The sequence below is a fragment of the Silene latifolia genome, unplaced genomic scaffold (assembly GCF_048544455.1).
Source record: "Silene latifolia isolate original U9 population unplaced genomic scaffold, ASM4854445v1 scaffold_465, whole genome shotgun sequence".
Classification (NCBI taxonomy): domain Eukaryota; kingdom Viridiplantae; phylum Streptophyta; class Magnoliopsida; order Caryophyllales; family Caryophyllaceae; genus Silene; species Silene latifolia.
The window spans coordinates 58,517-67,712 of NW_027413382.1; the positions used below are offsets into that span (position 1 = coordinate 58,517).

At 41.1% G+C, this 9,196-nt stretch overlaps 1 non-coding gene across 1 annotated transcript; it reads left to right on the plus strand.

Annotated features, from left to right (window-relative positions):
* Positions 1-484: 484 nt before the first annotated feature.
* Positions 485-591, plus strand: LOC141639593 (small nucleolar RNA R71). Its single transcript, XR_012542593.1, has one exon. It is a non-coding gene; the product is annotated as a small nucleolar RNA R71 (small nucleolar RNA).
* Positions 592-9,196: the final 8,605 nt, after the last annotated feature.

Below are 9,196 nucleotides of genomic sequence, written 5' to 3' on the forward strand. Positions count from 1 at the left end.
GGTGGAATTTGGTGTTTTCATTGTAATAGTTGGAATAAGGGGTACCACTTTTGTATGCTTGAAAAGCATTCACTTGCTCATTCGTTCCCCTGCATTCACTTTGGTCATGTCCCAAAGTTCCACAATTCTCACATATCCCACTTGGGATTGATGAAGATGCCACCATGGCATTAACATGTGCTTTGGTGATTTTGAGGCTTCTTCAAGCTTAGCCATAGCCTTCTCAAACTTTAAGTTGATGGTATCAATATGAGCACTAAGTTGAGCACCCAATTGAGTAATAGAGTCCACTTCATGCTTTCCTCCTCTAGTAGCCTTGCGAGGTCTACTATATTGTGAATTATGAACCGCCATTTCCTCAATCTTGTTCCAAGTTTGATTATCGTCAACTTCAGTGAACATACCATTTGATCCTATGTTGAGAATATTCCTTGAGTCTTCATAAAGACCATTCCAAAATTGTTGTACCAAGAACCACTCGCTAAGTCCATGATGAGGACATGAGCGACAAATTCCTTTGAATCGCTCCCAAGCTTCATACAAAGATTCTTCATCCCTTTGCTTAAAACCCGTAATTTGAGCTCTTAGCATGTTAGTCTTTTCCGGAGGGTAGAATTTTTTGTAGAAAGCTAGAGCCAACTTCTTCTAAGAGTCAATTCCAAGAGTAGCTTTATCAAGGCTTTTCAACCATTGTTTTGCGGTGCCAATTAGAGAAAAAGGAAATAAGACCCATCGAATTTGGTCTTGAGTCACTCCGGTTTGTGAAATCTCATCACAATAGTCACAAAAAGTCTCCATGTGGGAATGAGGGTCTTCACTAGGCATCCCCCCAAATTGGCTTCTTTTGACTAATTGGATAAATGCGGATTTTGCAATGAAATTTACGGTTAAGTGTTGTGGTGTGGGAGTACCATTGGGTAGGTTCTCCTCGGTTGGTACGGAATGTGATGAAAATTTAGGCATTGTGGGTTGATTGTGTGATTGATTTTGTGTTGGGTTCTCCTCACCTTCTCTTGCAAAAGGGTTGATGAACTCAATAGTGTTTGGTTGAATATCTACAACCTCACCAATACCTCTCAAAGTATTTCTAGCAAGTCTTCTATTGGTTGTCAAAGTCCTTTCAATTTCGTGATCAATGGGTAACAAGTTACCTTGTGATCTTCTAGACAAGCAAAATATCAAACAACTCGAAAACAATTAGAACAAACCATGAGGAGTTTTACTTCCCCAAGGTAAAGAAAGGCACAACTAATAACAATTAAAGAAAATCAAATCAAGTTAACACCGTCCCCGGCAACGGCGCCATTTTTGGTCGGTCCGCTTTGAGCTTATATTTCGGTTACTTGTCGTTAGGAGCACCTAGACCAAAACAATATTTATATCTTCACAAACAACTCTAATACTAGTAAAGATGCAAGTAAAGGCGGGATCCCAAGGGACGGGTATTGATGTAGGATTTTTGATTGCAAGTAGTGGTGTCTAGGGGTGTCACAATTTGGGTTGAGATAAGAAGATCACTAAACTAAATAACAATAAAAGTAATCAAGCAAGATGACTAGAATGAGATGTAAACAATTGATTAAAAGCACTAGGGTGCCATGGGTTCATAGGGAATTTATGGGAATTGATCATACAAACATATTCTCAAATTATAAGCAAGCAATTATTGTTGTGATAGGATCGAGTTGGTTTATATCTTACAATCCTAGGAAGGTTTGGGTCCCGGAGCCGAATCGATTAGATTGTACAAAATCTACAAGTCGACTTAATCCTCCCTACTCAACTATATGCATGGTCCAATGAGACTCGAGTTGGTTTATGTCTTACAAGTCTCATTGAAAAGGTAAGTGATGGGTAAAAAATGCAAGGATTCATAGGCTTGCATTTCATCAAACATAACATGTGCATAAGTTGAGATCACAACAAGCAAGCAAATAAATCATGAAAACATATTAAATTAAGCATGAATCATCCCCCATGTTGGTTTCCCCTAATTACCCATTAACCCTAGTTAATGAAACTACTCACTCATTATCAAGTTTAACATGTTAACAAGGTTGTCAATCATATTAACAAAGCAAAACATGATGAATAAATGAAGATGATTAACAATAATTAAAAAGGGATTAAGAAAATTATACCCAATGATGATTCCAAAATAATAATGCAAAGAATAATAGAAGTACTTGATGATTGATGGAAGGTTGTCAATCTCCCAATAAACCCAAATAATTTTCAATTACCCAAAATAAAAGATGAACAAAAGAGAAATTAAGGAAATGAGATTTGTATTAATATTTGATTAGAAGTTGATTACAAGATTAAAGAGAGATTAGAATAATATAAACTACACTAAAGATTGATAAGAAGAACATGATAATCTAATTAGACTGTTTTGTGTGGATTTTGCGCAAGGCGAAATCAGGTCAGGGTAGACTTGTGTAAGATTAACTAGCTCTAGATAGTTTGTTGGTCAGGTCGTCAGGGTACAATAATAAGCTGTAAATGAAATAAAAACAACAACAATAAGACAAGTAATTTTGTACGTGGAAAACCCTTGAATGGGAAAAAACCACGGGCACCAAGCCAAGAGAGGGAGAATAATTATATGATTATAACAATGCTTATTTCTCTCTATGTATTGCGTATGCTTCTTCTTGCGTGTGAATGATATCATTCCAATATCTCCAAAGTGTTCCTTATATAGGCTTCCATCTTGAACGGCTGCTTGATATGATATTAAATACGGATTATTCTCCATTATTGCCTGTAATAATGGCTAATTATTCCTCCCTTGATTACTGCATTTACTGCGAGATTTTCACACTTTAATGCTGCGTATATAATTCCTTTATAATACGCGTATATGGTCTAATATCGTCCTGATATTTTGACCGTTGTCCTCTCCATGGCCTGGCGCCTATCTTCATGTGCCCTGATAGCTGGGCACCGATGACTGACGATCAGGCTTAGATGAGATCGATCGGGAAGGTCTGCGGATTTCCAGGCCTAACAATTGCCCCTTATCTCTTTATTTGTTGTGTGCCAGGACGAAAAAATGAAGAGATAACTTTATTTTTAGGAAGATTACCCAACGGTTAAATTTTGCCTAGTCAGTTTCCTGTAACGGCTATTTTACTATAGTTGATGACGCGTGTGATATTTACTGGAACTTTCTTAATGATTATCCACTTCCTTTGCGGCTGAAACCCTAATCTTCTTCATTATAAATACCTGCGTGCTTCATTAAGTTGAACCTACCAAAGCAATATCTTCTCATCTCCTCTTTTTAATAATCTTTTTCTTCAGTTCTCTTAATTTCCAACTTTTTCAATCATTAATCAATTCTTCCCAATCTTTCAAATAATGGCTGCAAAGAAGAAGTCTACCAAGGGCGGCGGTTCTGCAACTCCTCCTCCTCGAATCCCGAGGAAACTTCTTCGAAACTTTGCCTACTTCTTCTCGCCGCTCCATCTCCCACAAATCAATAAGCCGAGTGATTCTCCATTGGAGATGATCTCAATATTCCATGGTGATTTTCAATTCAAGCCTACGAAGGCTTTAAATGAGGATCGTCTCCCGCAAACCGTTTGAAGCCCGAGTTTGAGAAGATTTTGAAGGATAAGGGGATCATCCCCGCGATCTTTGAAGTCTGGATTCCGAGAATTCTCCCATCGGGCTGACTGGGCTTGTCTTGGTTGGTTCTGTATTCATGATTGGGCTTTCGGGGGCGGCCGTAAGCTTCTTTTTTTCTCCTCTTATGGTTGAGGTTATTAATGAGATTGGTGTTCCATCTTATCAATTAATGCCAATGGTGTGGAAGGTTGTATGTTCCATTGAGAATCTCTGTAAAAAAACATAATATTTCTTTTTCTCTTGAAGACTTGTTATCTTTGTTAAAACAAACGATCCGGCCATATAAGTTTTAAGGTCGGGACGTCTACTACTCCTCTTCGAGTAATTTGGACAGCGGCCATGATAAAGGTGGTCTTTTGGTACATGTTTGTCAGGACCAATTCGTGGGTCCCGACTTGGCATATTTGAATCATGAGGCTGCGTTTTGGTGAGTCTTTTGGTTTCTTTCTTTGCCCCGCATGTTTTATTTGTTAGTGAAAAATAAAATGAAAATTATAATAAGTCATACCTCTTATGTGTGCAGTTGATGACTAGGTTACTGAAACTGAGTATCCAACTCCCAATGTTTCGCTTTCCTCGCTATTCCTCCTTTGGAGAGGTCTGGCCTCTCTGTTGTGAGGTGGTCACCTTCCTCATTTGTTTGAAGGCCGATGGTCTTTGCCTGGGCGGCTAAACCTTCAAGGGTCTGCTAGTGCTACTACCTCAGCGAGTAAGTCTATCTTAGTCTCTCCTTTCTTTTTACTTTAGTTTCCTGATAATGTTTGGTTTATATTGCTAATATAGTATTTCGTGTTGCAGCCACCAGGTCATCTATTCGCCTTGCCAGGTTTGGTATGTCAGACCTTTCAGCCAGGCTGGCTAAGATCAAGGAGGAAGGTTCCCAGGGAAGTGGGGATGCTGATCCTGTTATTGACTTGACTGAACAGTCCCGATGTCGCCAAGGTCATCGTCAGATCGCCGCCCTTGAAACAAGTTCAGCAGCCCAAAAAAGGAAAATTGAAGATGTTGATGTTTACGCCTTGGTCAGGGAAGTGAGAGTCGGGGGTGGACAATATGGAGGTCGCTAGGGTGAAGATCGGGGATTACGCGCTTCTAAATCGATGTCATGCTCACCCTTGACCCGTTGAGACCGCTACTCGGCAGTTGCTTTGATGGATCATTTCGGCCTCTTGGTGGTGCCTTCGCCGTAAGGGAGGAGGTTGGAACAATTTCTATGTGTATTTTGTTTTGGTAGTTTTATATTATTAGGGTAAGTTACTCATTCTTTTCTCTCTGTTTTTGATCGGTGTCTTGCGACCTATCTCCATAATGCCTATCGGCTACTTCTTTGGTAGCGTAATTAATCGATGAGATCGGATTATGATAGGCTAAAGTCTGAGCTGGATTTTGCACGAGCTGACCTGGCTGGTAAAGCTGCTGACTTGACAAGGGTGAAGGCTGAGAGGGATGCTGCTAAGACTAAGGCAGTTTCGAGCAAGCGGCTGTTGCAGGAGGCCTTGGACATAAATGAGGAGCTCACCCAAGAGAGGGATGACTTGGAGTTCAAGCTGGATGATGCTTCCCTCTACTTCTATATCAAGGGAAGGGCGGCTGCTATGTCGCAGCATGTCGAGGCCAGGGCGAAGTGGAACCCTGAGGCTGAGATGGCTTTTGCTGCCTCAAAGTATCCTGACCTGCATAATATGGAGAATGAACAGGAGGTCAACTCTCCAGGGGAGCAGGATGTTGACGCTGATCCGGCTAAGAGTGGGGAGCAGGTTGTTGATGCTGCTGCTGTTTCTAAGGAGAAACAGTAATATATTTTTTCAGTTGGTATTTTGGCCCATCCAGGGGGGATGTCCCTGGACAAACAATATTTTTATTTTCCTGTCTTGGGTCAGGGAGACTATCCATGGCCTTTATGAATATTTTGGCACCTTTGCCCCAGTGGGTAAAGGTTTTTATTGATATAGGCATGGTGGCCTTCTTTTGGCTGATTTCACTTTTGACTTTGCTTGGTTTGTGAGTTTTATCCTGTTGGGCCTGTCAAACATTTTGTTTGAATAACCTGCACATTATTTTCGTTTTATATTGTTATTCATGAGTAATTCAACCAAGTATAGTTTTTTGCTATAATGGTTGAAGGGGTGGGAAAACCGGCCTGTCAGGAGGGCTTATGTCCCCTGCCTAGCTGGAGGGCTTGGTATTCGGCCTGTCAAGAGGGCATTTTAGACTAAGTGTTTGGGAGAGAACACCCTTACACCTGTCTTGCTGCGTCCAGCCGGTTGTAATCCGTGGCAGTAAACCTAGTCAGGTCAGGCAATTATTTCATGCCTGATTGGTCCTGACTCTTTACTGTATCTGGTGGCGGTTACCAACTCGTCAGGCACAGTTAAGTGCAAAATTTTTGTTTCAGGAATGTATAGTAGAGTAGCCCTCAATCCTGAATATTTATGCATATAATCTTGAATCATGTATAATTGTTCAGGATTCAAAAAGTAAATAGATAGGTTAGTTTGAATAGATATAAAACACAGACAAGGCATGTAAAACATGTAGTTCATCACGTAGCACGTTAGGTTGATAAGTGATTGAATTTATACCTGATTGTAGCCTGATCTTTACATATGGAATAATTTTAAATGAGTTACATTCCAGGATCTCGGGATCATTTCCCCTTCTAGCGTTTAGAGCATGTATGCTCCTTGTCCAACAATTGAATCAATTAAGTAAGGGCCTTCCCATGTGGGAGCGATTTTGCCTGCTGATTTTTCTTTTTTATTTGGAAATACTTTGCGTAGGACAAGGTCTCCTTCTTTAAAGACCCTGATCCTGACGTTTTTATTGTAAGTCCTGGCGACTGCTTGTTGATATGATGCCATCCTGATTTTGGCAGCGTCTCTTATTCTTCTGTCAGGACCAAGTTGTCTTCCATCAAGTCTTTGTTTGCTTCAACGTTGTTCAGGCTGCATCTGGATGTTGGTACTCTTACTTCCGCAGGAATGACAGCTTCACAGCCATACACCAGGGAGTAACGTGTTTGGCCTGTTGCAGTTTTTGGAGTTGTCCTGTTTGCCCATAGTACTAATGGAAGTTCTTCAGCCCATCTGGCTCGTCTTCTTTTCAGCTTCTTTTTTAGGCAGCTTATGATTACCTTATTGCTAGATTCATCCTGGCCATTAGCTTTTGGATATCCAGGGGTTGATGTTACCAGGTTGATATTTCATTCTTGGCAAAATGCTTGGGTCCTTTTTCCCACGAATTGAGTTTCGTTATCGCATACTATTTCTGATGGGACTCCATATCTGCAAATGATATTTGTTCTGATGAAGGATATTACTTCTTTTTCAGTTACTTGCCTGAAAGAGTCAGCCTCAATCAATTTGGAGAAGTAATCAGTCATAACTAACATGAATACTTTTTGTCCTGGAGCTACGGGCAGTTTTCCCACAATATCCATGCCCCACTTTATGAATGGCCAGGGTGCGGAAATTGAATGGAGGAGTTCAGATGGTTGATGTATGATTGGTGCATGAATTTGGCAGGCTTCGCATTTTGAAGAGTATTCCAGCGGTCGGCCCTCGGTGTGGGCCGATAGTAGCTTTGTCCGAGAACTTTGCTTGCCAGGCTCTTTCCTCCTTTGTGGTTGCCACAGTGTCCATCGTGTATTTCTTGAAGTACTAGTTTGGCTTCGTCAGGCTCCAAACATCTCAGGTAGGGTCCAGCCTGCGATCTCTTGAACAGAATGTTATTGATGATAGCATAAGTTGAGGCTTTAATTTTAAAAGCCCTTGCCTCATGTCTGCCCTAAGGCAGTATTCCTCGGAGAAACCAGTCATAATAGGGTTTAGTCCAAGAGTTATTATCCTGATTGACAGATCGCCTGTTCAGGTTTTTGATGGTCGGCTCTAATAAGTGCACAATGGGTATTTTTGTCGAAAAGTGGGGGTAAAATTTGAACCTAGGGTGGCGAAGCGTCGGCACTGGGTATTCGTGTCTCTTGATATTTGATCTATGTCAAATAAAGAAAATTTAGCAGTAAGGTTTTTTGCATATTCTAAATACGAAATCACTTTTGCATCCTTAGCCGTATAAATTCCCTTTATTTGATTAGCAATTAAGAGTGAATCAGTTTTTACCTTTAGGTTTTTAACACCGAGGTCTAGACATACCTTTAAGCCTGCTATAAGAGCTTCATATTCCGCTTCATTATTGGTAGCTTTGAACTCACAGCTTATAGCCTGAGTTATCACGTCTCCCTGTGGTGATTTAAGTACTAACCCTAACCATGTCCCCCTGGCGTTGGATGCCCTATCTATGAATATGGTCCATTCTTGGTTTGGGGTTTTATTTTCTAGTTGGTTGACCTCTTTTATCAGGTCTGGTTCCAGGTTAGGGCTAAAGTCAGCCACAAAGTCTGCTAGGGCCTGCGATTTGATCGCTGCCTTGGGTTCAAAGGAGATGTCGTATGTGCTAATCTGTACTGACCATTTGGCCATCCTGCTTGAAAGTTCAGGTTTACGCAGGACATATTTTATGGGCAGATTGGTCCTGACTATAATGGGGTGACTTTCAAAATAGGGTCGCAATTTTGTACATGACATAATTAAAGCTAAGACATATTTTTCAAGTAGTCCATACCTCAACTCAAAGATCTAGCGAGGCTTTTACTTACATAGTAAACGGATGTTCTTGCCTGTCCGTTCTTTCACCAGACGCGTTGATCTGTTGTGTCGGTGATGAGATAGATATATCGACAAAGGCTCTCCCTTTTCGGCTTAGCCGTAAGGGTGGAGATGATAAATAAGATTTTAGATCCTGAAAAGTCGTGTCGTGCTCATCATCCCTCCACCGGAACTGTTTATTTTTTTCGAGGAGGTTATAGAATGTTTTGCATCTCTCGGAGGATCTTGATATGAAACGGTTGGGGCGGCTACCCGGCCTGTCAATTTTTGGATATCCTTGACAGACTTGGGGTGATCTGTAATTCCAGGATAGCCTTTATCTGCTCAGGGCTAGCTTCTATGCCTCTCTTTGTGACCATATATCCAAGGAATTTGCCTGCAGAGACTCCAAAGTGGCATTTTGCGGTTGGTTCAACTTCATGTTATATTTTTCCAAGTATCTCAAATGCTATTTCTAGATGTTTCACATGATCTTCTCCATTCTTGGATTTCACCACCATGTCTTCTATGTATACTTCCATGATGTCACCTATTTGGTCTTTAAACATCATGTTGACGGTATTTGCCAGGTATGTTGCCCTCGCATTCTTCAGGCCGAAAGGCATGGCGTGTAACAAAGATATGCCTCGATGCCTCGTAATGAATGCAAGATTACTCTGGTCGCAGGTGCATCTTTATTTGATTGAATCCACTTGAAGCATCCATGAATGTCGCATTTTGTGGCCTGCTTTGTGGCGTCTACCATGGCATCAATATGAGGCGGGGGAATGGATCTTTAGGACAGGCTTTGTTGGTCGGTGTAGTCTACACGGACTCTCCACTTCCCATTCTTTTTCTGCACAACAACTACGTTAGCCACCACCAGGGTACATTACTTCCCCGATCATCCCCATATC